This window comes from Saimiri boliviensis, chromosome 19 (genome assembly GCF_048565385.1).
Source record: "Saimiri boliviensis isolate mSaiBol1 chromosome 19, mSaiBol1.pri, whole genome shotgun sequence".
NCBI lineage: Eukaryota > Metazoa > Chordata > Mammalia > Primates > Cebidae > Saimiri > Saimiri boliviensis.
Window position 1 is genome coordinate 23136294 of NC_133467.1, and position 27086 is coordinate 23163379.

Below are 27086 nucleotides of genomic sequence, written 5' to 3' on the forward strand. Positions count from 1 at the left end.
CAGGTCTTACATTTAAGTCTTTAATCTATTTTGAGTTGATTTTTGTATATGGTGAGAGATAGAGGTGTAATTTCATTCTTCTACATGTGGATTTCCAGTTTTCCCAGCACCATATTTTGAAAAGACTGTCCTTTTCCCCATCGTATGTTCTTGGCACCTTTGTTGAAAATCAGAGGCTGTAAATGTGTAATTTTATATCTAGGTCCTATGGCTTGGTTGTATGTTTTGGAGTCAGGGAATGTGATGCCTCCAGGCTTGTTCTTTTTGCTCAAAATTGCTTTTCCTTTTCAGGGTCTTTGTGGTTCTATATACACTTTTAAAAACTATTTGCTTATAGCATTATTTTATAATTCTGGCTTCTAAGAATATGTTTTACATACCATAGTATGTTTTATATGGTACATAACAGAGTAAAACATTTTCATTGAAGTATGTTTTATTTTAAGCCATTTTCTCATATATACTTTAAATTGTAAAAATCTAAAATAAGATTTTTTAAAATGTGGCTTTTTATATATGTTGTTTGCTTTTTACTCAAATGTCAAAAATATGAACAGAATATATTTCGTTTTTATAAAAGGAAATATAATGAGGTTAACATAAAAAATGAAAAGTAAATTTCTTTTTAAACTTGGCTTTTGACAAATACACATGCTATTCTTTTCCACAATAAAATATAGCAAGTATGTTGGAGGGACTGCTATCCTGAGCATCAGATTTAATTCATGAAATTAAAAATTTAGATTCTTAACCTCTGTCATGTGTGAAACGTGACCTTAAATAAATTGGCAATTATCCCAGCTTCTACCTGGTAAAAATTTAGGTGACACTGAACCAGGTAATTTTGGTACAAGTAATGTATATCTCACTGCCATTATATAATATTTAAATGCTCTACCCACCTACATCATGAGCACACACACATTCAAACAAATAAACACACACCTACATCAGTTAGAAATGCTTTCAGGAGCCAGCAACCTACCAGTGCTTAAGTAAACATGGGATGTCTGCAAATAACTGGCTTCTCCTGGCATTGCTTCAGTGGGTCAAAAATTGCAAAGCTTTCTCTGAAGTATGCAAGATGACTTCTTGATCACAAACCATTGCTTCCACATTCATGTCAGCAAGAAATGGGCAATAAGCAGGACCACCAGTTTCTGTTTTTATATCAGAAATACCAAAGCTTCTCCAGAAATCAGAATACTTATTATTACAAAGACAAACAGTCTTGCTGACAAGGATGGGAAGAGAGGAGAATGCTAATACATTGTTGGTGAGAATGTAAATTAGTATAGCCATTATAAAAAACAGTATGGAGGTTCCTCAAAAAACTAAAAACAGAATTACCGTATGATCCAGCTATCCCACTACTGATATTTATCCAATGGAAAAGAAATTAATATGTTAAAGAGATACCTTGTATTTAATGCAGCGCTGTTCACAATAGCCAAAGTATGGAATCAACATGTGTCCATCAACAAATAAACGGATATAGAAAATGTGATATATAGAAAATGAAATACTGTTCAGCCACAAAAAAAATGAAATCCTGTCATCTGTGGCAACATAGATAAGCCTAGACATTATGTTAAGTGAAATAAGTCAGGTACAGAAAGACAAATACAAATTCTCACTCATATGTGGGAGATAAAAACCTTGAGCTCATAGAATAGTAGAATTATGGTTACTAAGAGACTGGCAAGATAGTTGGGAGAGGACAGGGAGAAGATGGTTGTATACAAAATTACAGCTAAATAGGAGGAATAAATTCTAGTGTTCTATAGCCCTGTAGGATGATTATAGTTAACAATATTTATTGTATATTTTCAAATAGCTAGAAGAGGAGATCTTGAATGTTTCCAATACAAAACAGTGATAAATGTTGATAGATATGCTAATTACCTTGATTCGTTCATTACACATTGTATACATGTATCAAAATATCACTCTGTATTCCTAAATATGCACAATTATTTCTAGTCAATTAAAAATAATAATAATTTTCTGGGTGTGGTGTCTCATGCCTGTAATCCCAACACTGGGAGGCCAAGGAGGGAGGAATGCCTGAGCCCAGGAATTTTAGACCAGCCTGGGCAACATAGTGAGAACCCATCTCAACAAAAAATAGAAAACTTAGCCAGGCATGGTGGTGCATGCCTATAGTCCTAGCTACTTGGGAGGCTGAGGTAGGAACATCACTTGAACCAGGAATGTGGAGGTTGCAGTGAACCATGATCGTGCCTCTGCACTGCAGATGGGCAACAGAGGAAAACCCAGTCTCAAAATAAAATAAAAATAAAAATATTAATTTTAAAACCATTCAAAAATAAACATAGCTCAAGTGCTAAATTTTATTATTAAAATATTTTGCTTTTTAAGAAAAGCAAAACTTCTCCAGAAGCTCCTCTCCTCTCACTTACATGCGTACACACATATGCACATGCACACGCATGTGCACACACGTGCATGCACACACACACACATACACACACACACTAAATTTCCCATTAGTTTTGTCATCTGGAATTGGATCACATGACCACCTATAGTTGCAAAGGAAGCTGGGAAAGTGGGAAACAGGTTGCTTATGATTGTCTTACATCAAACATGACCCATCATTTGGACTAGACATTACTACTCTGAACAAAATTAGGGCTTCATTGTCAGGAAAAAAGTAAGTATAGCTATTGGGTGGGTAGGTAATAATGTATGTCATAATAACTTACCACTTATTAAGCATCTATTATGTGGAAGGCAATAGGCCTAGTTACTTTACATTTTGAAATATTATGTCATTAAATCTTTATAACACTGTGAATTAATCATTTGTAAATGCTGTTTTTTTCTCTAGTCCTTATAAATAAGAAACATGAGTCACATTAAAGTTGTAAGTACCTTATGCAAGGTCACACAACTAGTAAGTGGCAGATTGGGATTTGAGCTCAGACCTGATTTGAAGGTCACACTTTTTCTACAATATCACACTGCCCATAAGTTTACCATCTGCCCCTTTGCTATCCCTAATTCTATCTAGCTATCCCTGATTTCATACAGTCTTGATTGCAAGCCTATCCTTCTAAACAGTCTAAATCATATGGAATTCAATTTAGAAGACTGCACATTGCCTTTACATGTATCAAATCCCTATCACAGTGTCTAAAACATAATAAGCATTCAGAAATACTCATTTAATTCCCCATTTCCCAAATCTCTGACCCCACTTGTCTATAAAATGAGGTTCTATGACACTATCCAAAAGGGTTTAAAAACGAAGGTTTTCATTATAATTTTGCTTCACCTATAAAGTAATTCCACAACTCAAACCCAAGAACTCCAGAGACTACTATAAGTATATAGTTCTTTTGAGAGACATCAAAATATTCTTGAAAACTGGAGAGACAGCCAAGAGAGCTGAACATGTATTTATTTATTTATTTATTTAGCCCCTACTGTATGTTAAGCACTGTTTAAAATTCTGGCAATTCAACAGTGAAAAGGACAGAAAAGTTTCTTGATCTTTGAGTTTCCATTCTAGCGGAGAAGAAAGGCATTAAACGTATAAACAAAGATTATTTCAGAAAGTAGAGTGCTGTGAAGAAAATAAAACAAGATTATGTGATAAATGAACAATACACAGGCTAATTTTGGTAAGATATTTAGAAAGAAAAGAAAGAGCTCATATGAGCCCTGATGGCTAGGAGACAGCTGGTCACATGTGGGAAAAAGAGAACTGCAGGTCATAGGTCTACAGCCTTGAGGCAAGAATATTTTACAGGAACAGAAAGATCAGTGATGTTGGAACATAATGATTGAGAAAGACGTGATAAGAAATGAGATCTGAGAGGAATCTGTATTTCATTCAAAATGCAATGGGCATTTTGACAAATTTTAGATAAGCAGAGGTAGCATAATCCTGTGTTATTTTTTTAATCACTCTAACAGCTGTGTAGAGTGGCTTGGCAGGGTACACAAGAGGAAGTGCAGATTTCAGCGAGGTGACCTGGCCAGAGCACACTGGTGGAAATGGGGTAAAGATGGGTGACTTCAAGATAAACATTGTGATATAACTTAACTTTGGGGAAATTTGTTTTCTCATTCACTCCATTTTATCTTGAGTTTACAACACCACAGTGTTTTGTCACATTTGTATGCATGTTTTCTGAAGAATTGTGGCCATTATTTTCTTCTTAAGTCCTTTTATAATAAATGTCTTAACGTGCTGACAAAATTCAGTCAGATATTTATTTTCTTTTATTTGAATAGACTGCATCTACAAGGCAGTACTGAAACAGTCAGTTCATTCAAACAACCTTTGAGTTCAGAGTGCCTCCTTCCTTAGAGAAAAGGAAAAAAAAAAAGTTAGTCTCATATCTTTTTATAGATATAGCTTGTCAGAGGTTTCACTTTGCATAATTTTGCCATAATGAGTTACAAGCTTCTCCCGTTTTCTGTAAGTTCATGAAATTAGTCAGGATAACAGAAGATTCTCCCAGAAACTGTGTTCTGGGGTTAATCAATGTTGTTCCTAATTAGAATTCTGAGTGGAATAATCCTGGAGAAACAAATGTCACTTTTGGAAGCCGCCCCTGTAAATTTACAATGTCTGAATGCTCACTCCTTCTGGAAAAAGCATCTTAATTTAACTGCAGTGGGAGTTGACAAAAGTGCTGGTGCTCCTTGGAGTAAAATTTAGATGAGGAGTATCACCTGGCCCTGTCCTGTTCTGCTATTTTCTTATCCAAAGCCTTCAACTATGACTGGTTAGTCATCCTCAGAATGCACTTTGTGTATCATGGTTAAGCTTCTAAAATTGTGATGGAAAGAAGATATGTAGTAACAGAATGAATTTCTGCATAAATAATCTGAATTTTCATTTTTATCAATTTGGGTAAACATCACTTTAGCCACAAGGCATGAGAAAAAAACAGAATCTGGTTAACTGTTATGTGGATATCTGAACAATGGGAAGAGTGAAACTGGATGACTGAAGCCAAAAGCACTTCATGCAGGGATTCTTGGGCTCATGGATCTTTACAGGCTTAAAAAATGCTGCTTTAAGGATATTTAAGGAGAAGGCTTAATTTAGGAAACTTTAAAGGGCTGAAATTTGATCACTCCATAGGTGATGAATGCAGAGTGAATGTCTTCAGTTGCAATATCAAATCAAAACATTCTTGTACAGTTGAAGAAAAAGGAAGAAATCAGAAGATATTTAATGCATTTTAAATCCAGATATTAACTATAATAAAAACACATACCAATGCTTTGCCTTCCTGGCCTAATAAGTTCCAAGTACAGTTGTGAAGACAGTTCTAAAGCACAGTACCAATGAACTGGAAAGCCTTGGTATAATTGAAAGGTTTCTGTGGGTTCCATATTCTGAGTTTGTCCCAGCAACCAAGACAATGATTTATAAAATATTGGGAATTTCTAAATAAATATTAAGCATCTCCTGGTTATTAATGATTGCTAACCAGTGTTTGATTTATCTGTGTTTCCTCCTGTTAACCAAGCAAGTATAAAAACAGAGTTGCTATTAATTATGTTGTGTTTTCAGAAACAACACACCGTATTAACTTTAGCTTATCACAGACTGCCCTAATGTAAGTCTTAATTGTATGGCTTTTAGATCATCTTTTGGTTTGATAAATATATCAGAATCTCCAATAACTGTGAAGATTTCATTCCCACCCCACCTAACTATTGCTCATCTCATTCTTACTCATGCAGTTCCTCCTCTCTCCCCACCCACACACAGCAATGCTGCTTTTGCAGTTCATCAACCTGAAGGCAGTAATAGTTGTCAAACTGATGGTGCAATTTTTTGGCAACCCACACAAATCACTGTGTATCTCTGTACTTCTCTCTCCTTGTATCAATAATTTGAGAGTGATCATCTTGGTTGGCTACTTTGTTCTCATGGGTTTGGAGGGCACTGACATTCATGGAACATTGTGAACTAAGAAGAAAGCTGCTTATAGGTGTCTCAAACTACGATTTTCACATGTCTTAACTGCCATGACAGGGAGGAAAATCTTCACAGTTTGGAAGGCTTCCTGAAGCTTAGTCCCACTGCACCAAATCTTTGATCTTTTGGTCACACTGTCAGTCTCTGGAGAATTCATTTCTCTTGTGAAATTTTCAGACTGCTCCCAAAACAATTGTTACATAAGATCTGAAAGCCAGGCCCACAAAGCTTCTCTGTGTTTTGGAAAGTTCCCTAAATAGAGTTAGGTAACAACAGTATTAACACTAAGACTGAGGAGCCGTGGTATCCTGGCCTTCCCAATCACACACTGCTGTCTCTTTTTCTTTCTCTCAACATTTCTTTTTTTTTTCCTCTTCTTTTCCAATTTCCTCTTCCTCCTCTCTTCTCCTTTGTTTCCTTTTCCCACAAAAAGTGTTTGCTTTTCCCCACAAACACATTGGAGCCTTGGACCAGGCTCTGACTTCACCAGCTTTGCTTAAGCAAGACTTGCTGCTTCACCTAAGGACAAAGATGTTTCCAGGTTTAACTAAAACCTAGATGGGATATCACATAACAGAGTGAGGTGAGGCTCCCATTGCCAAAGTGCTGTAAGAACACTTCTTCTCACAATGTTTCAGAACTCTTGTAACAGGGTATCTAAGCAAATTAACACGTGCATTAAAAATATGTAAGACCTCATGCCAAATAATTGAAAATAGTTGATTTACAGTAAGATCTTGCTGTTTTTCACTTTTCTAAATAAAGGAACCTGATTCCTTTAATAGCAGGGTTTATTTGCTATATAAATTGAAATAATTTAAATTATTGTACATTTTAAAATATTTGGAACTTTTGAAGTAAATCATGAACTGATATTAGGAACAATTTTAAGTGAGTCACATTTATCAGTATGAATTAACTTAGTTCATTTTGTTTGAGGGGTTTCTTCACATTTTCTTCTCTTGTTTGTGAGAGTCTGTGACATTTCGTAATGAATAGGGCCTTCTGTGTAAGCATAAATTAAGAGAAGCCACCAAGGCTGAAATTAATAGTTTAAGCTTTTTTCATTAAATTTAAATAGATTGGGGCCGGGCGCGGTGGCTCAAGCCTGTAATCCCAGCACTTTGGGAGGCCGAGGCGGGTGGATCATGAGGTCAAGAGATCGAGACCATCCTGGTCAACATGTGAAACCCCGTCTCTACTAAAAATACAAAAAAACTAGCTGGGCGTGGTGGTGCGTGCCTGTAATCCCAGCTACTTAGGAGGCTGAGGCAGGAGAATTGCCTGAGCCCAGGAGGCGGAGGTTGCGGTGAGCCGAGATCGAGCCATTGCACTCCAGCCTGGGTAACAAGAGCGAAACTCCATCTCAAAAAAAAAAAAAAAAAAAAAAAAAAAAAAAAAATTTAAATAGATTGATTAAATAATTCCACAATGTAAACATGTATCAAAACATCACTATGTACCCCCTAAATCAATGCAATTATTATTTGACAGTTAAAAAGTTTTAAAAGGCATTACTTTGTGAAGAGTAAAGAATATTTGGCAATGGTAATCAAATGAAGTTTATATATCATAGTCAAAATGTAATTGTGTCAGAATTCCTGATGATTAAAGTACATCTAAAAAGAGCCCCTTCCACTGTGCTCCTACCTAATACCAAGGCCTCAAAGAGGTCTTTCTAATCATTCCAACTCTCATTTCTTGCTGTACTGCTATTTCTTACTGTGCTTGGGTAAAATGTTTGTAGACTATTTTAAGAACTATATTGAGCAGCTTCTTCAAACCAGTGTACTTACTCTTAGGAGTACATAAAATCTTTAGAAGACATGCAAACACAAACTACTAAGGAAATCAATTTCCAAGTACTTTCCACATCCACTCTTTCCTGAAAGTAATCTGCCTAGGTGCCTTCCATGAATTCTTCATAGCCCTCTTCTTCCCATGTCGCTTTGTTATCCCTGTGGGAGCTATGCATTGTCTTGTGATGTAATAATCTCTGGGATGTCGAACAAAGGAACAATTTGAAATGTTTGTGTCACCTCATTTAATCAAAGCGCCATAAACCCCAACCACCCATCACACTAAGAAAAGCATCTCCAATACAACTTTGTTTTTGATATTTAAAAATTATAATTTTTATGTATTTTTTATCACTTGCATATGAAAAACAACATAGTATGTCAAAATTATCTTAAGGGGCATGAGAGCAACAAAAAAGATACCTGATAGAAAAACACTCTCTGCCTTGTGAAGCTTATATTCCTAACAGAGAAATCAGACAGGTAGGGTAAGCATCATGTAGCATTTTCTGTTCTTATAGAAAATATGTCCTGTTCTTCCTTATTCCTTTTAATTGGAAGCTCTCACTGAAAATTTAAAAAAAGGAAGAAAGAAAAGAAAGTTTGCAGTGGCTTATTTCCTTTCTGGTCTAAGTAGAGCCAAATTTCTAAAATGGCAGCAAAATACAAATGGACTCTATAGGACACAGTTAAGTCAAGAAGAGTTGCCACTGTTCCCAAGTGAGTGGATTAACCTTGTGCTTGCCGTATGTTCAACCATGCGACAGTAGCCAACAAAATACTACACCTAAGCGCAGGGTAGGTATTTCCATCTAAATGGATTAAGTTAAAATATACATCACAGACAGGCTTAAATAGGGGGAAAAAATACAGAATGTCATTGAAAGGGTACTTATGGAAGGAAGGGACTCAGAATCAGCTGTGTGCGTGTGTGTGTGTGTGTGTGTGTGTGTCAGGGGCACTTTTTCCCCTCTATTGCTTACCTACCTTAATCTCTACAGTGAAAGACTCCTCAAAGTATAGCATGCCCCAAAACACAGTACCATAACCTACCCAGGTTTTGCTCTAGCAATACATACAACCAAGAACTCCAGGTTTTCTATCCCCGGTTTTGCTCTATTAATATGTACAATCAAGAACTCATTTTCTCAGCATGTGTTTCTGAACCTAAACCATTGCTAAGAAAACCTATCACTTGAGATGAAAATATGGAAGAGTGAAAAGAAAAAGTATAAAATCTATAGAAAAGTTAAAAAATCAAAACTGTGAGAACATATTTTATAATCTCTATGGAAAGGAATACTATCATTGGATAGACAGAAAATAAATTGATTTTATCCTTTCCTATCATTTTCACTTAGACATTCAACACTTTCTAAAAATCACATGGGAAGTGCCACCTATTGAATTTTCTGAATAAACACTGGAACAAAGTTACAGACAACATCTAATTTCATTAGCTAATTGGAGGTATTAGCAACTAGATCACAGTGAAGAACTAGTTTTGAGTAGGAGCTCTTCTCTAGTGCTCTTATAACGATAGGGTGAGGGAGTAAAACCCTTTCTTATATTCTACCCTGGAGGAAGATTCACAGTGAAGTTATGGATGCTTAAGCTTCTAGATGGCTGTTGAGTTACCTGGCGTTCATCCAAGACCCTAGGAGGCCACAGTCACAGGTTTTTGTAAAATTTGCAAAAGTAGGATATTTTAACCACAATCAGTTGAGACCACTGTCTCTTTCCATTCTGACTTTCCTTCCCACATACTTCCTCTCCTGTGCAGGGAGAGGAGTGGACAGTTGGCTGGAGTCTACAGCCAATTCTGTGTGTTTGAAGTTATTGCTAGCCATGGTGGATTAGAAGTCGAATCCAGGGTGGCTCCTACTGCTACTTGTGCTTTCTTCCCAGTTCATTACGAAGGTGCAGGGCTGGAGGTTACATTGCAATATGAACAGGTCCACGGCATTGGTGCTGGGAGAACATGGGATATGGAGGGCAAAAGAAGCATGGAATGTATAAAGCCAGAGGCCAGTATGAAGACAATTTTACCAGTCATCAATTGCATAAACTTTTAGTTTCTCATCAGTGATTTGTTTTCTATAGATGTCTAGTCAAGATTGGTGATCTCTCCTGACAGAAATAAAACGTAGCATGCACAGATATAAATACATGATAACTATTTTCCCAGTTAATGGGAAGTGTGGGAAATAGAGTACTAGAATTATCAGAATTCCTATACTGATAGAGTACAATCTGGGAGCAGTGCAATAAACAGCAAATACGTCTCTGTAGTAAGCCACAGTTATGGTCATTCAAACCATAAGTCATAAAAAGTAAATTTCAATCAACTATGCTAAAGGAAAGACTAAGATATCTTTGTATTTTCTATATATAAAATATTACAGAATCTTATTAGTTAGTAATAAAGTCCCATCAAAGAGTATGCAGTCAAAAATATAAGAAGAATGCATAGTTGTAAGTCAGGGAGTTAATTAATTTAAAATATTATGCTACTTTTCTTGATTTTGTGATGTTTATAATATTAGCCACAATTTTTAGTTATTTCTTTTTTCTTTATGAATAAATTCTCAGTTTTTTGCTCAATTTATAAAATTATAGAAGCCTCATGCCTCACTGAACTTCAATTACTCTGCTTCCTAAGTCCTTGCCTCATCAATAGACAGAAATGACTCTGCCACTTCCTGTCCCCTGTTCAAGGTGATAAGAGCTTTGCCTCCTAGGTACGAGGAGCAATTGAAGAATTGCTTTGGTAGTAGGTAAGAATTATGAGCATGCATTTCTTTTTCTCCAACAGAGTTAAACAATGGCTCACTCTGGATTTCCAGATGTACTTAAGATGAAATAATAATGTTGAGCCAGTATTGCTCTGCTTTAAATTAATCACTCCAGGAAGAGACATTAAACCTTTCAGACCACCACTGTGCATAAACGCTTTAGTGCCCTAGACCATGCACCCTCTCTTGGTTATTTGGGACACAAGGAAATGTAAGCTCAGTAAATGAGGCTGTTTTATGATCCATTTAAATAATCTGAAAAGGAAATTAATACTTTTATTACTTTTATAAGTGAAAAACTTCCTTAAAAATCTGTAAGAGTTCTTTATATTATGGTGGGTAGGACTGATTCAATAGCCAAAACATAAATCCAGAAAAATAATGGAAGGTTAGAGAAAGCATGCATGGCCACATAAATCATAATGGAATAAAGAAAGGCTGGAAACTAATTTGGAACTAAAGAAATTCACTTCTAATCATACCAAAAAAAAAATTTCCCTTGATTAGAAACCAGGCTGTGACTTAAAATATTTCTTAGTCTCTTTGAACAATATGAATTTTTTTCTGGGCCTATTACAAAGATGGGAAAGGAGTCTAGAGAAATGTAGAAATAAGGCGTGACCCCTACCCCATGTCAGAACCATCAGGACTTACCACATGAGAAATATTCTATTAGTCACTTTATAAACACTGCCCTCAAACTTTAAGATCTCACAACAATTCAGTAGCGAAAGGAAAATGAGGTGAATTTGCTAGAGAAGGAAAGTAGGGTTACTTCTCTGATCTCATCGTTAACCCATTTCTGCCTCAGTCAGCTGCAGCCATCATTCTGGTTTCTGCTCTGTTCTTGAAACACACCAAGCACACTCCAATCTCAAACCCTTTGAACTGGTGGTTCCCTCTGCCTAAGACACTCTTCCCCTAAATTTTCACATGGCTCCTTCCCTTATTCTATTTAGATTTCTGTTCACATGTCACCTTATCTCGGAGCGCCTCCTCTATAATTCTTTGTCCTCTTGCCCTGCCTTATTTTTCTCTTAGACTATTACAGATTTTTTTTGTTCCCACTGAAATGTAAGCACCCTGAAAGCAGCGAGTGTGTTGTTAGCTGCTGTTCTCTCAGTGCCTAGCACAGGGCCTGATACAACTAGATACTCAATAACTATATGTTAAATGATGAATTGCACTGGCGAATACATGATTTGACTACTGTAAACCTTCCTTTCATTACCTTAGTAGATACCAAGTCTGAATTGGAACCCAGATCTCTCTGTACCAATCTGCTTTTATACAGATTGCCTGCAGGCAAGAGAGCCTTGAAGAAAATTTAAGGCCCTATTATAAAGACAATTTCCTTGAAAAAAAGAAACTAGTTTCTAACATTCCTTTCAACATGAATTTTGAAAAAAAGAAGTTTTACATGTGTCAAGGCTAAGGGAAGCTATGTATTTAGTTGGCTATACTGACATGCGCTTATGTATCCACAGGAGCATAAAGCATTGCAAAGATCTCTCTTTTGCCAATTTTCTTCCTGGAGTTGACTGACAGGACTTCCAGCATCAGGTTAATGATCACTTAGTGTCCAAAAGGGAGACTGAGGTAATAAACAACTTGACCTCATTCTTTTCCCTCTTTCCAATCTCGTGCCAGGGCTTCTTTTAGGCCCAACCCAACTGGAAATCAGATGGCAAGGAATTCCCTCCCTGTGATCCATACAAATGAATGCTTTTGAAACATTTCTGACTTTTAGTTTATTTGTTTGTTTTGAAATGGAGTCCTGTTTGCCTGGGCTGGAGTAGAGTGGTGTAATCTTGGCTCACTGCAATCTCTACCTCTCGAGTCCAAGCAATTCTCTGCCCCAGCCTCCTGAGTAGCTGGGATTCCAGGTGCACCACAATGCCCAGCTAACATTTCTTTTAATGTAATCTTACTGTTTCTAGTTTTGACCTCTTGACCTTTCAATAGGACTTTATAGGAGGATTGACTTACATTAGTTTTGATGAGTCTGGTTTTATTTTTCTTTTGTTAATGGAAAGAAAATTCAAGGCTTAAGAAAAATATCTAGATGGATGAAGGAGAGGTTTGTCTCCCACGTGCAGTGGCATGATCAGCTTATCTGCCAATAGGGAGAATCCTGCCTGGGATGCTGGTTACTAGGTGCTTGAAATCAACATGTTTGTCAAGTATATTTGCTCTTGTGTAAAATGGGGGAGAATGGAGATAAGGTTAGGAAATTAATAATATTGTATGTGATGTTACTTCTCCCATAACCTCTCAGATCTTCAGTAAAACCACTAAACAAATCACATTTTGGGGGAAAGTAAAATTTGTGTCTGAATGATGCAGGATGAATATAATACAAAGAAAACTTGAATAAGGAAGTCACTGAAAATTCACAGAAATTGTAGAAGTAGCTCTAAACTTTTATCAGTACCATTGAAATTTTAAACCAAATTTACCTAAGTCTCCAAGGGATATTAGGACCCCAGCTGATGTCTAGGATATGCTTAAAAGTCTCAAAGGATTTTCATATTTTAAAAACTTCCATTCCATTTTTCCACGAATCTCTATAGTTAAGAACGTTATGACTGAATTTAAATTCCTATTGCTGCAATTTCAGTTCAGCCTAGTAGTTGTAATAATAACCATAATAGCTCCCAGGTATGAGCAATGGAGTCAGACTCTCTGGGTTTGAACCTCAGCCAAACTACTTACAAACTTGGGCAAGTTACTTAAAATCTCTAAACAACACTTTCTTCAACTATAAAATGAGATTAAGATGACTCCATCCACCATAAGGTTGTTGTGAGCATCAGATGAATTACTGTATGCAAAAAAAATTTAACAGAGAACCTAGCACATAGTAAGTGCTCAATAATGTTTGTTATTAACATCACTCCTATCTGCTAAGCATTGTGTTATTTTACATAGATCAGCACATTTAATGCTCACGATAACTCTCAGAAATAGTGGTCATAATTTCCATTATACAGATAAGAAAATTAAGATGAAGAAAATTTAAATAATAAAGAATAGCTATTTTGTTTTAGATCTTTGTGTTGCACTTTTTATAGTACCAATGTGACCATGGAGAAATCAATGTTTGAATGAATAAATGAATAAATAATTTTTCTTCCTCTAATCTCTTGTAAAATCCAGAGAAAGAAGAGAAATAATTTCATCTCTCAATTCTGCCAATTTTTTAGTATTCAGTATCACTCTCAAACTAAGGATTTAAATGCCAATTTCATTAATGTTCCAATTTATTTTTCTTTCAGAGAAGCAATGGAAATATTTATAAGAAAGAGATGTAAAACATATTGCTTCGTAAACTCTAACACCTTGACTTCTTCCTTTCTTGGTTCTTATTTCTATGCCTATTGGAACTAACTTTCAAAATAAATTAAAAATAAAATTTTGCAATTTCTGTACCAGCTAATCTATACAAACTCTAATAAATAACATTTAGTCTACTTTTTTTCTCACTAGTATTATGAACTATTATTCAAAAAAAGAATGAATTTTTCTGATACAGTTTTTAATGCAGAAACCCATACTTCTGGTTCATATTTCCTTCCCCTTTAGGTGTTTCCAATTTTTTTTTCTCAGAATGTACTCTGTTACTCCTCAAAACTGATACCAGATTATATAAAGGGTACTGCTTAAAAACATTTTCTTTTTCTGTTTTGGAGCTGGTCTCTAATTTGAATTTAATATTTAATATTTAATCCCATCATAATAGCTTTACTTAAGCCAATCATTTCTGTAGATACAGCATGCTCTGCTGAGATAGTCATTTGAACATAATGATCATCAAGTATATATCCCATTTGGCATTTACTACCGATTCTAATCTTTTCCAATTCTTTACTACCAAGTAGCTTGAATTTTTGCTTTCATTTCATTCAAGGATGTCATGGGAAGTAAGCTTATGGTGCTATGTACATTGATCTGCTGGATCTTGACGTACTCTTAGCCAATTCCTAGACCATTCTGCCCCTGTTCACTAAGTAGCCCATTTCATGTTAGTAAGAAGTATGTAATATAGTCTAAAGGGAGTGGGAACTAAAAGACATTAGGAGTATAGATTTGACACTGAAAGGAAAATAAATCTCAAGATCCCAAAGTCACTAAGCCAAGAGAAAAGTCAAGCTAGGAAATATATCAGGCAAACCTGCCTCCAATTTTATTTCTAAATAAGATAGCTACAAAGATAAAAAGCTACATAACTCCCTCAGAAATTGCCAGCAAGGAAATTCCTTGTGGGCAAATGTCAGAAATACATCGAAGTCATCCCTCTGAGGCTCACCTGAGACAAATGCATAACCTGATTACTTCCTCTGCCCTATTATTTATGTAAAAATGGAAATTCACAGAGCCAGAATCAAATGTGTATTCAGTGGAAGGCTGGTCAAGGACTTGAAAGAATTCGACCTTTGTCTCTTGTCTACTTGTAACCTGGAAGCCCCACCTCAAGTGCCTTACCCAACCAAACCAATGTACATCTTAACACATATTGATTGATGTCTCATGTCTTCCTAAAATGTATAAAAGCAAGCTGTACTGCAGCCATCGTGGGCACATGTTCTCAGGACCTCCTGAGATTGTGTCACAGGCCCATCCTTAACCTCGGAAAAATAAACTTTCTAAAGTTTATTTTTTCTTATTTTTTCCTTCTAAAGTTTAACTTCTCTCAGATATTTTGGGTTCACAATATTTATCTTCTATTACTGTGTAATATTTGGTGAAATTAACTTCTTCAATATTTCATTTATTCAACCTTAAGTGATGGTGCAATCTTCCTGTTTTCTAGAGATAATAATGCTTTTACTTTTTGATTATTTATTTGAAATTTGATGAAAGACTAGATTTTAAGTGTCATTATGCACACATCCTGCACACCCCCCACACACACACACAAATGGTAAATGTGGGTGATGATGGATGTGCTGTTTAATCTGATTGTGGTAACTGTGTTTATGTATAACACATTATATAATGTGTTTATGTATAACACATTATAATGTTGTACATCTTGAATATATACAAATTTTGTCAAATATTATTTTAAAATATATTGAGTTAGAGAATTTAGATCGAGTTTAACAGCACTTGAAAAGTTAAAAAGCAAGATATACAGAAATATTTGTATAAAATTTCCCAAGTTATAAAATGAAAACAAAAAAGCCTATTTCTGTATATATATATGTCGAATAATTTTTTTTGAAATAGGATCTCACTCTGTTGCCCAGGCTGTGGTACAGTGGTGTCATCACGGCTCACTGCAGCCTTGACCTCCCATACTCAAGTGATTCTCCCACCTCAGCCCCCCAGTAGCTGGGACTACAGACATGCTCCAGCACCCCCCGCTGATTTTTTTGTATTTCTTGTAGAGTTGGGGTTTCACTGTGTTGTCTAGGCTGGTCTCAAGCTCCTGGGCTCAAACAGTCTTCCTGCTTCAGCCTTCCCAAATGCTGGGATTACAGGTGTGAGCCATCACGCCCCAGCCTGTATATATTTTTTTAAGTTGCAAGGTAAAGTGACAATAGAGGAACTATTCTAGTCTCCATAGCCTGACCACTGATATTCCCCAGCTGCAGGGCCTTTTGTTCAGCCTTCGTGCAGCACATGTTTGCCTGCCTGTGGCATTCAGCACTGGTAGCCACCTGTTCTTCCTGCAATGCTCTCTGGCCTTGATTTCCTGCCTTGATTTGCTCCCATAGTTTTCTACTTACCTTTTGGATTTCTCCTCCTCCTTCCCTTTCCTCATTCTCCTTACCACCTAAGGTTTATACTTTTCTTCCTACATATGATAGGCACAGAGATGAGGATACAGAGATGAGTGGATGGTGCCACTCATCTTAAATGGCCTTAAATAGCTTTGGGGCTGGTTAATAGAGATGAACAAAACATTAGATAGTGAACAGAGGTGTTATCAGTGACTCTGAGTTCCCTGAAGTATAGAATTATTTATCCTTTTTCCCCTACTAAACATTTTGGGGAAAAAAACCTGTTGTGTATCATTGGTGACATTATCTCACAGCAGTATTTCATCTTCCCATCTGCCCCATTGGGTTAGTTCCACTAAATCAGAGATTTTTCAAAGCCAGTCATCTTTTTACCATTTAATGAACCGAACAAACAGAGGTAAAGCAACTTGCCCATGACCACATGGCTTGTAAGTGGCAAAGCCAGACCAGAATGAGGCCTCCAGGCTCCTATTGATCCTGTTGTCAGACCTTGTAGCAGCTTTGTGGGCTGAGTTTTTCCATGTTAATTCATAAGTAACTCTACACTCAACCAAGTAATGGTTTGGTATTTCCCTCCTGTTTCACGGAGGGTGATAGCATGCCCTAGAGGTCTGAAGGCAAAAAATCCATACCTCTCTTGACAGAGCAAATTCTTCAGGTTCCAGTCAGTTTGTGAAAGATTCACTCTGAAAGCCAGTGACCTCAGGGTAGAGAAGTGGTACTGAGCCCATTAAAATTCATGCTCAGAGCCTGATGGATCACATGGGAACTGCTATAACAGAAATCATTCCTGAGGTCACATGGTGTGTTAATCCCTTACTCCTCATCACAGTAATGATGGCTGAGACAAACAATTATGGGTTCAGTGAATCCTCAGTGGGAAAAAACGTCTGGGAAAGGGACCTTAAGTTGTCTAATGTATAAAACAAGGAGGAGGAGCAAATATTGACAGAAATCTGATAATATTGCCCTTTCAGTAGTAAAGACAACACTCAGACATTCTGTGGCCAAGTAAAGAATTGAAAGATAGTAAAAGAGAAAGGAAGGGAAGAAGGAATGGAGGGAAGGAGAGAGAAAAGGAGGGAAGGAGGGAGGGAGGGAGGGAGGAAAGGACAAGAAAGAAAACTTTCACCAAATATACCTGTCAGGTAAAAGAAATTGGGGCCATAAATTCCTCCCGGCATTTCTAATGGGATTTTAATACAACATTTGGCCATCATCTTTTGTTCATTCCTGTAATGACATACATGCCCAAAGTGTAGCCATGGAGCCTCTGAACTCTGTATATTTCTGTAATACACAAAGAAAACAGCTGTCACATCCATTTTAAGGAACTTTTAAATACATTACAGTGAGGTCTACAGGCCCCAAATCCAAAGGGAAAGGCACAAAGCCTGTCTGTACATCATATGTGACGGGCCTGAAATCCAGCCAAGGTAGATTTTTTTTTTTAAATAATAAAATAAAATACTGTGTTTTTTTAAAGGAACATTATATTTTTTAAACTGGAAATAATTGTATTTTGTGTCTTATACGGCATCTGAAAGTGATTTAGTTGAACAATGTGGTTTCTGATTGGTATTTGAATTGGTTCCAGAACATTTTTCATAATAACCATCTTAAAGATCCCAATTATCTGATCCTCTTTCCCCACTTCACATGATTTCATAGGAGCTTTCCAGAAAGAGAGAAAAACCTGCAGAAGCATGCAAGCCAACTCACATCTAGCCAAACAGTGTGTGCCTGCTAGGCCCAAAGGAAAAGGCCTGCTTGTTATTTTGAGTTGTCCAGGATGCATTTATGACTCAATAAAGGAGGCCTTGGCATTACCAGAATAATTACTTACTAAAACAAGCCTATAAAACCAAAGGGTTGCCTCAACTAAAAGGCAAACAGAGAACATTCTTTTTCTTTCAGTGTTAACATGTAAATCTAGTAAAGTGTATTTAGATTTCTGTAAAATCAGCTCTGGGTGCAAAAGGGATGGTTGATTTACCGGGTGGGCAGCATCACCAATGCTCCAGGGTACAAAGGGGCTAAGGGGAAGTGGTCCTGTCAAACATGAAAGGATGCTCATCCATAATGGACCCAGCCTTGCTTGTCACAGGCAGAAATTGTGGCTTGGTGGTGAAGAAGCAGACTCAGGAGTCTGACAGTGGGATCTGAGGCTGCACCACCTTGAGCAGCATGACATCGACCATGACCGAAATTCTCTGTGTCTCATCTGCACAGTGGACATAGTGTCATATCTGTTTTATGGGATCATTGAAAAAAACTGAATAATACATGCAAAGGGCTTCTTAGAACAATATGTGATATATAATATGGCACACAATGGTAGCTCCTATGTTTACAAATAATGGAATCTATTATTGTAACAAAAGTAACTTTCATTTTTACAAATATTAATAAGTATAAATTTTTTTAATATTGCTAATTTAATTTTTTATTTTTTCATTTGGAATGTTTTTATTTCATTTTTAATTGACAACTGTATATAAATATGAGGTGCAATGTAATGTTTTTTATATATACATGCATTGTAGAATGACTAAATCTAGCTATTTAGCATATCCATTACCTCATGTACTTATCATTTTTGTGTGGTAAGAACATTTAAAATCTACTCTTTTTGCAGTTTTGAAATAAGCAACCTATAGTCACCATGCTGTACAATAGGTTACTAAAACTTATTCCTCTGTCTAACTCAAACTTGATACCCTTTGACCAACATCTCCCCTTTCTCCATCACGCCTCCCGTCCCTACCGGCCTCTGGTAACTACCATTCTACTCTCTATTTCTTTGAGTTTGACTTTTTTGTGACAACATGGCTAAATCTGAAGGACATAATGCTAAGTGAAATAAGCCAGACACAGAAAAACAAATACTACATGAGCTCACTTACATGTGGAATCTGAAAAAGAATAAATATTTTTGGAACACTAAGTGCCAGCACATAGTATCTGACACTATGCTAAGCATTTCAAATAGTGTCTCTTCCTTAATCCTCTCAAGGTAAAATTCCTATCCAAGTTCTGGTAAGTGGCAGAACTAGAAATAGGGTTGCCAGGTTTAGCAAATAAAAATACAGGATAGCTACTTAAATATGTATTTCAAACAATAAATATTTCTTTAGAATAAGCATGTCTGAAATGTTCTAAGGGATATAGTAACATATCTTACAACTCTAACTAGAGACCAAGCTTCCAGCTCTATTTCATCCAAAGCCCATGTTCTTTCTATCCTCATTACACTAAACTATAGCCAGAATATAACTTATTCTTTGCATATTTCATTCACTAGTGATACAGTTTGGCTGTATCCCCACCCAAGTCTCATGTTGAATAGTAGCTCTCACAATTCCCACGTGCTGTGAGAGGAACCTGATGTGAGATCCCTGAATCATGCAGACAGCTTCCCCTATACTGTTCTCATGGTAGTGAATAAGTCTCAGGAGGTCTGATGGTTTTATAAGGGGTTTCCCCTTTCTCTCAGCTCTTATTCTCTCTTGCCTGCTGCCATGTAAGACATGCCTTTTGCCATCCACCGTGATTGTGAGGCCTCCGCAGCCATGTGGAACTGTAAGTCCATTAAACCTCTTTTTCTTTATTTACCCAGTCTTGGGTATGTCTTTATCAGCAGCATGAAAATGGACTAATACACCTACTATTTTTTCCCAAACCAGAAGATACTTCAGGAAGAAATATATTGTCCACAAATTGCATTTGGTTATCAACTATGAGGGAAAGTAAAATGCTAAGGACAAGTAAGCTAAACTATTGCAGCTGGGTAAAGGGCTACCACATCAAGAGTTATCACATCAAATCTCTTCGTTTTCCTGAAATTATGATCTTAGGACATGTCAACAATTATTAAAAGCCCTTAAACACAAAGTATCCAAGTAATATTATATGTTGAGAAAAAATATTTTTGCATCATAACTTACAGCTATAAATTTTACTTTAAAATATTTTAAAATGTTTTTCTCAATGATAAAAATCCAATCTGACTCATGCATTCAACAACTATTACTGATAGTCTCTATGTCAAGGCACTACGTAGATGCTAAATAACCCAAACAAACACTGTCCTTGCCCTCATGGATTTACACTCTAGTGAAGGAGCATAAGATAATTAAGTAAGCACAACCACAAATGCATAGTCACAACCATCACAAGATCTATGGAGAAGCACATGAAGAGATGAGCCTAATAGTGGGACTTGAGTTCAGAGAGGGCTTCCAGGAAGTGGTTATGCCTGAGCTGAGACCTGAAGGATAAGCAGAATTTAACCAGAAAGTGTTAATGGAAAGGTTAATAGCATATGCAAAGATTCCCTGGGATAAAGGAACATGGCAAGGATGAGGAACTGAAAGATTTATTCAGCTGATGTGGAGAAATGAGGTATGGGCAGTATTATGGATAGATGAGACAGAAGATGTGACATATTAATTATGGTAGACTTGCCTGCAGCAACAAGTAGACCCCATAATAGCTTATAAATAAATATTTCTTTCTCATATAACTTTCCAAGAAAACACAGGTCAAGGGCAGTAATAAAAGATCCTGGGGGATCCGCTTCAGAGATTCATGCTGATACTACTCTTCATCTTCAAGATGTGGCTTTCAAAGTCATCATAAATATCACCACCCAAGTCACCTGGCAAGATCATGAGTAATGCACACTGAAGGCATTTATGGGCTAGGTCCTAACAGTAAGGGAATCTGAAAACTGTAAACCATCTGTCACAGGAACAAGAGGAATAGGAATTACTGAACATCTTGCAGTCTCTACCATAAACAGGTGGAGCCAGATGATGAAGCATATTACATCCCCAGATGAGGAATTTTGCTTTATTCAAGACCAAAAGAAATCTACTGAACAGATTTAAGTAAAGAAGAGTGGCATGATCAGATTTGCATTTTGAAAAGGTAACTCTGGCAACAAATTGGAGAATATATTAGAAGTGTGTCAGAGTGGTTTTAGGGAGATCAGTTGAGAAGTACCATAGCAATTCGGGCAAGACATCATGGTGGCATAGAACAGAGTAGGTGGTGGTGCTAGCAATACAGAGAAGTAGATACATAGATAGACATGGTAACACCATGCAACAAAGCATTGGCTACGCAGCAACAGGCAAATAGATTATAAGTCTGTTTTTGTTTTTGTTGTTGTTGCACTATTTTCTACTTCTTGGTATCCCCTAGCTCTTCCTAGTTTCTTTGTACCACTAGGGTTCTTGGTCAACATCAATAACAATGAAGATATGAAACTTAACATAAAAATTTCTCAAATTTGGAAAAAGTTATCAAAAGGGCATTGAGGGCCTCTAGACAGAATCTCTAGGGTGTCAATTGATTGAGCACAGCCTGATTTTTGAAAAAAATATATACATGCAAAACAAAGTTAAATTTTTTAAAAAGAACAGTGGAATGTATGTCAGACAGGCAGTCAGAAAATAGAATGTGTATGTTAATTTTTTTGTTGTTTTCTTATACTGAAAATGAGGGCAATATGCCTATATATGCTACCTCCTGGGATTTGGTGGCTGTGAGCAGCAAATGCCATAGAGATCATGTACACTGAGGAGCACAGTGGTTCATATTAACAGTGCTCCTAGTGTTTGAAGTTTCTATAATTGCTTCTCAAACTATTTAAGGAGACGTTCATCAAAGTATTTAAACATAAGGAATTGTATGTTCAAAAGTCTGTTTATTCTTTTCTTGCTTTTATTGCAACCTCATATAACAGTAAGTGAAAGTTATTTGCCTAGTATAAAGGACTAAACAAACACAAGGTATATAAGCTTATTATTCAGTGTGCAGTTTAATTGGAGAGTTGAGAGTTTGGTTGTTTTTATTGGTGTAAAAGAGGGAAACTACTCAACCCTCTGGTTGAAAACGATCTTTCTCAAGGCTACTGAATTTGGTTTGCCCCTTCGTCATCTAACAAGTTAAAAATAGTAAGAGGCAACACATTAAATAGTAGGCACTATTCCAATTAACATATGTGTGTGTGCATATATACATATTCACATAGACACATATACCCTTCACCACAATCCTATCTGGGCGGTACTATTATCACCATCTCTATTTTACAGATGAAGAAACTGAGGCACTGAAAGGCAGAGAAACTTATCCAGAGTCACAAAGCTAGTAAATAGCTGAGCCAGAATTCAAACTCAATCCTCCTGACTCAGACTTTATGCTCTTTAACCCTGCTATGCTACCTCTTTGTAACATACTAAAAGCTGAATAACGTGCTATACTCTGCTCCTAACCAGACTGTCCCCATTCTAGTTATTGCCTTGTTTTCTCTAGAAGAATGTTCACTGACAACACTCTGACTAAATTACTCCAAGAATTACCACTCACTTGGCCTACAGTTATTAAAGCCAGGCTAGTAAGATAATCCCAGATGGGTGGGAGAACTGGAAAATTCCACAACAAACTGTGCAGTCAGCTAGAGCCTTGCTCAAAAGGAGCAGGTTGCTGCCACATAGTTGCTCTGTCAGGATGATGAATTCCAGAGCTCTTCAAAATGCAAAGGTGAGGAAGTAAGGATTCTGGTCTTCCTTTTCTAGTGCCCGGTGTCTTGTTGGGTGACTACAGAGAAAGCAGGGCTGGAACTGAATCTTGGAAGCTGAATAGATGCTTATTGAACTAACAACAGGGAAGTGATTCTAAGGAGAACAAAGGAACAGAAATATGGTAAGGAGAAAAGCAAGGAACTGAAAGGGTCTGCAGAATGGAGGCCACATATAGAAGGCAGCTAGCATGAGCCAGGTCAAGGAAGGCTTTGTGGAATTTAGAAACTTTATACTTTGTACAGCCAGGGAACCACTGGAGAGAGCTGGGTAGATGGGTAATAAGTTTAGAATACCAGAGAAGGTATCAGGTTTAGGAAAAAGATGATAGTTTCAGCTTTGGACTTTCTGAGTTTGAGATACTTGTGGCACATTGACTACAGGTGTTCTTGGACAAATGGAAATAAATGTTATCATTCAGAAGAGACATATAGACTGGACGCAGACTTGGGAGACAACCCCAGTTAGCTAGTAGTTAAAGCTCTGGGCATAAGTAAATTTCCTAGGTGAATATATAGGAGATGGAAAGAAGATAGATATCGTAACCCTGAGGAATAGCCCACCTCTTAGAATAGAGGACAGATGAAAGATGAGCCTGGAGAGAGGCAACAAGTAAGGAGAATCATGTGAACAGGGCATTAGAGATGCCAAGGGAGGAAAGACATTATTCAAAAGGGCATAGGCAAAAATGTCAGATATCTCAGAGGGGTCAAATGAGGTGAGGGCTGAAAAACCCTTCTCCCTATTTCAACAGAGTGGCAGGGCCAGTAACTACAGGAGGTAAAAAGTGAACATGAGGGTAGGAAGTAAAATGAAAGCAGGTAGAGAAGACTCAATGAAATGATAGACAGAGGGAACAATGTGCCAACTGGTCTATGTTCTGTTCCTCAGTGTTTCTCCAAGAGCCTGGGAGGTGGCACTAAATCATGTAGCCCTTGTTTCTCTGACAGCCTTTGAGAACAGATCAGGGTTACAGACAGCCCCCATCCCTAGTTGTTGGAGTCTCATTTTGGAGTCCAGCAATCAGTTTTTTAGGTTCTTTTCCAAATCTCTAAACTATGTAACTTGACACATTAGACTCTCTTTGGGGACTCATTTATCTAATATATAACAAGAACATATGAGTGTCCCAAAACGCAGGTTTTATGAGTACTGGGGGCACAGAGCCACTAATTGAACTGAGTCTTTCACTGTCATAAAATCCAGGTGATTACATAGGTTGAAGGGGATTTTTATTTATTGTTTTTATTTTCCTCTTGGGTTTGTTAGTAAGCTTTTTCACAATAATCATGCAGTCTCGGGGGCATTATTTAAGATGAGACTGTTCAAATGACAGTCTCAACTCTGTACATTTCCCCACTTGCCTTTCACCATGTTTCAGATTCCACTGTTTGTCACCCTTATCTCTCCTCTTACATTCCGTGTGATCTTGGATGTGTACCTTAACTTCTCAGGCCTGTGCCCTCATCTGTCCAGAAAGGGCACTGGACAAGAAACTTAATAAAACCATATATTATTCTATACCAGGGGTTGACACACATCCTATAAAAAGCCAGATAATAAGCACTTTTAGCTTTGCAAGCCAAATGGTCTCTATTGCAACTACTCAACACTGTCACGATAACCCTGAAGCAGCCACAGACAATATGTAAACAAATGACCATGACTGTGTTCCAATAAAACTCTATTTAGAAAAACAGACAGTAGGCTGTATTTGGCCTGTGAGCTATAGTTTGCCAACAACTTTTCTAAACCTTAAAATTAAGTCCTCCAATATACAAAGTTGTACCAATAAGAATGACCTATTAAAATACCCATATCCTAGGAAAGGCCAGCTATTCAGCTACTGCTAGCCATTATGTGTGTGAGTCACTAAATGAGAGGCGCAAATGACAAGAGCAAAAAATATAAGGTTTAGTATTTTATCAGTCAACAATCTAGTTTCTCAAAAGGTAGGTAAGAAAAATTTACCAAAAATGTAGTTAAACTTAGGAATTCAGTTTGATCCATAATGTAAACAGTCTATTTTAAGAAGTATTTAATGTCTCTTTTGTTAAAAAAAAAAAAAAAAAAAAAAAAAAAAAACTAATCTCTTTGAAAGCCTTCCAGCTGTGGCTTGAAGGCAGGGCTACATGAATGAATGAGGAGGAGGAGGAGTATGACTGGTGGGACCTCAAAGTCCACAAAGGTAGAGTCAGGGCTCTCAGGAGCAGTAGGATCCCCTCCTTCTGTCTCTGGGGTACCTCCTTGTAAACATAGGTGCTGCTTGCCTCACTGACATCCAACAGCTGAGGTCTGTGGTCAGTGTAACTTTCCATCTAGTAGGTCTTAGCTTGGGCTTGGCAGGGCTCAGTAGTGACCCTTGGCTGACTCTGCCTCACCTCAGCTCCTATTGGTGTTAGAGACCCTTATGAGGTCTGGCTGTGACTATCATTAGGCCCTAGTTTGGAGGGGGGTGGTCTCCCATGCAACTCATGCTGCAAAACTGTTTCACCCTCCCTAATACAGTGACACCCACTTTGCTAGTTTTCCTAACTCTTCTAAAATCTGTCTGTGCACAAGGGAACCAAGCATGCCTCAGGAAAGGATGACCTCAGAGTTTCTTCTGCCTGAGCTCATTGCATTCTCTGGTTGGTTTGACTGTGACCCAGCTTCGTTTAAGGCCGCCTGTAAGGTGGCCACCTCCCAAGTCCTAACTGCTTCTTGGAGCTTACTATTTACCTAATACTAAATGGGGAGGGAGATGTTCAATTGCTTCACTGCTTTACTCTCCCACCCCCTTTATCTCACAGTCCCTAGATCCAAAAGAAGAGTGGACTTTTCTTTTACTACCCCTCTGCTGCCATGGTGCTAGCCTAGGGATCGTAGCAGAAGAGCCATCTTCTCTATGCCAGAGAGGTGTTCTCAGAGAATGAGCACTTCAAGCTAGGTTGTTCATATGCCAAAGGAGCAAATAAGTTATTTGGAACAAGCTTTCTCAACAATGTCTGGCTGCCTTTCAAGCCTATTGTTTTGTTCAAAATCTACCTTGTATGTCAGAAGCTAATTCCTATCTTTCTGGTTTAATTCCTTATAAAACAAATCATACTTTTCTCCCAGAAAAATGGATAGATGAATGACTCTGAAACACTGGGATGAAGATCTTATATTCCAAGAGGTAAAAGATGGAGCACATATTTCTGAAATATATCATTATCAATTAATTGGCAACTCATTCTAAATTCATTCAGTAGTTCTTCCCATAAAGACAGCTGAATACAGGGAGTCTCTTAAGAGAACTAAGCTCAGCATGGGTGGTATTAATGCAGAAATGTAGAACAGCATGCAGAAGCAGTTTGGTGATATTCCAAGGGATACATGCTGGGTCTCCAGAGAGAAGAGGAGGAAAGCTGTAGAATACATTTTGCAATGTGTCTAGGACCCACAGATTCTGAGAGGACTGAATTAATGAGCTAGAGCAGCAATTTTGCATTTTCTAAGGACTGGAACTTAGAGTCAGTTGTTTTGGTTAATGGTGTCAGAGGACATAGAACCTTGTTCAGAAATAGTTCAGTTGTATTCAGTTGATTGTCCATGTGTGATTCTTTGGACTATGGAACCAGGTTTAAAATCCATGGGATGATGATAGTGAAGAGTCCAATGGAATGTTCCAAGAAGAATTAAAGAGAACACCTCAAGAGAAACTGACTTTAAAATATTTAGTAACTAGATTTTTTGTATTTCATTAAAAGATGGATAATTGCTTATGATCAGAAATGTACACCTACAATTTAAAGGCCATTTGCTACCTACAAAGCTATGGAAAATTCATAGGTAATTTACGTTTGACTTGGAAAAGTATTATATAATTTTAAAAGTGTACTTTTTTCTTAATTGTGTAATCCCATCGCTGATAATCAGCATTTCTTGAGCATGACTAGAAATGAGATGGAAGTTAGTAAAACAACGCAACCTTGCATTAAATTGCTCCTCCGAGAGTAGAATATGTTCTTCATTTATTGACTATGCATAGGATTTACAAAATAATCCCAGGCACTTGGGGATACAGAATAAAGATGAGTGATTCCAACTTGAGCCCCTGAGGGCAAGGCTGCAGCGAGCTGAGATGCTACACTCCAGCCCAGAGTAACAGAGTGAGACCCTGGCTCAAAAAAAAAAAAATTACTGATTCCTATCCTCAA

The 27086-nt window shown here is 37.2% G+C and overlaps 1 long non-coding RNA gene across 2 annotated transcripts in view; it reads left to right on the forward strand.

The window, feature by feature from the left end:
- Positions 1-27086, forward strand: part of LOC104650946 (uncharacterized) — a 313310-nt gene that overhangs the window by 231527 nt on the left and 54697 nt on the right. The window lies entirely within an intron of this gene.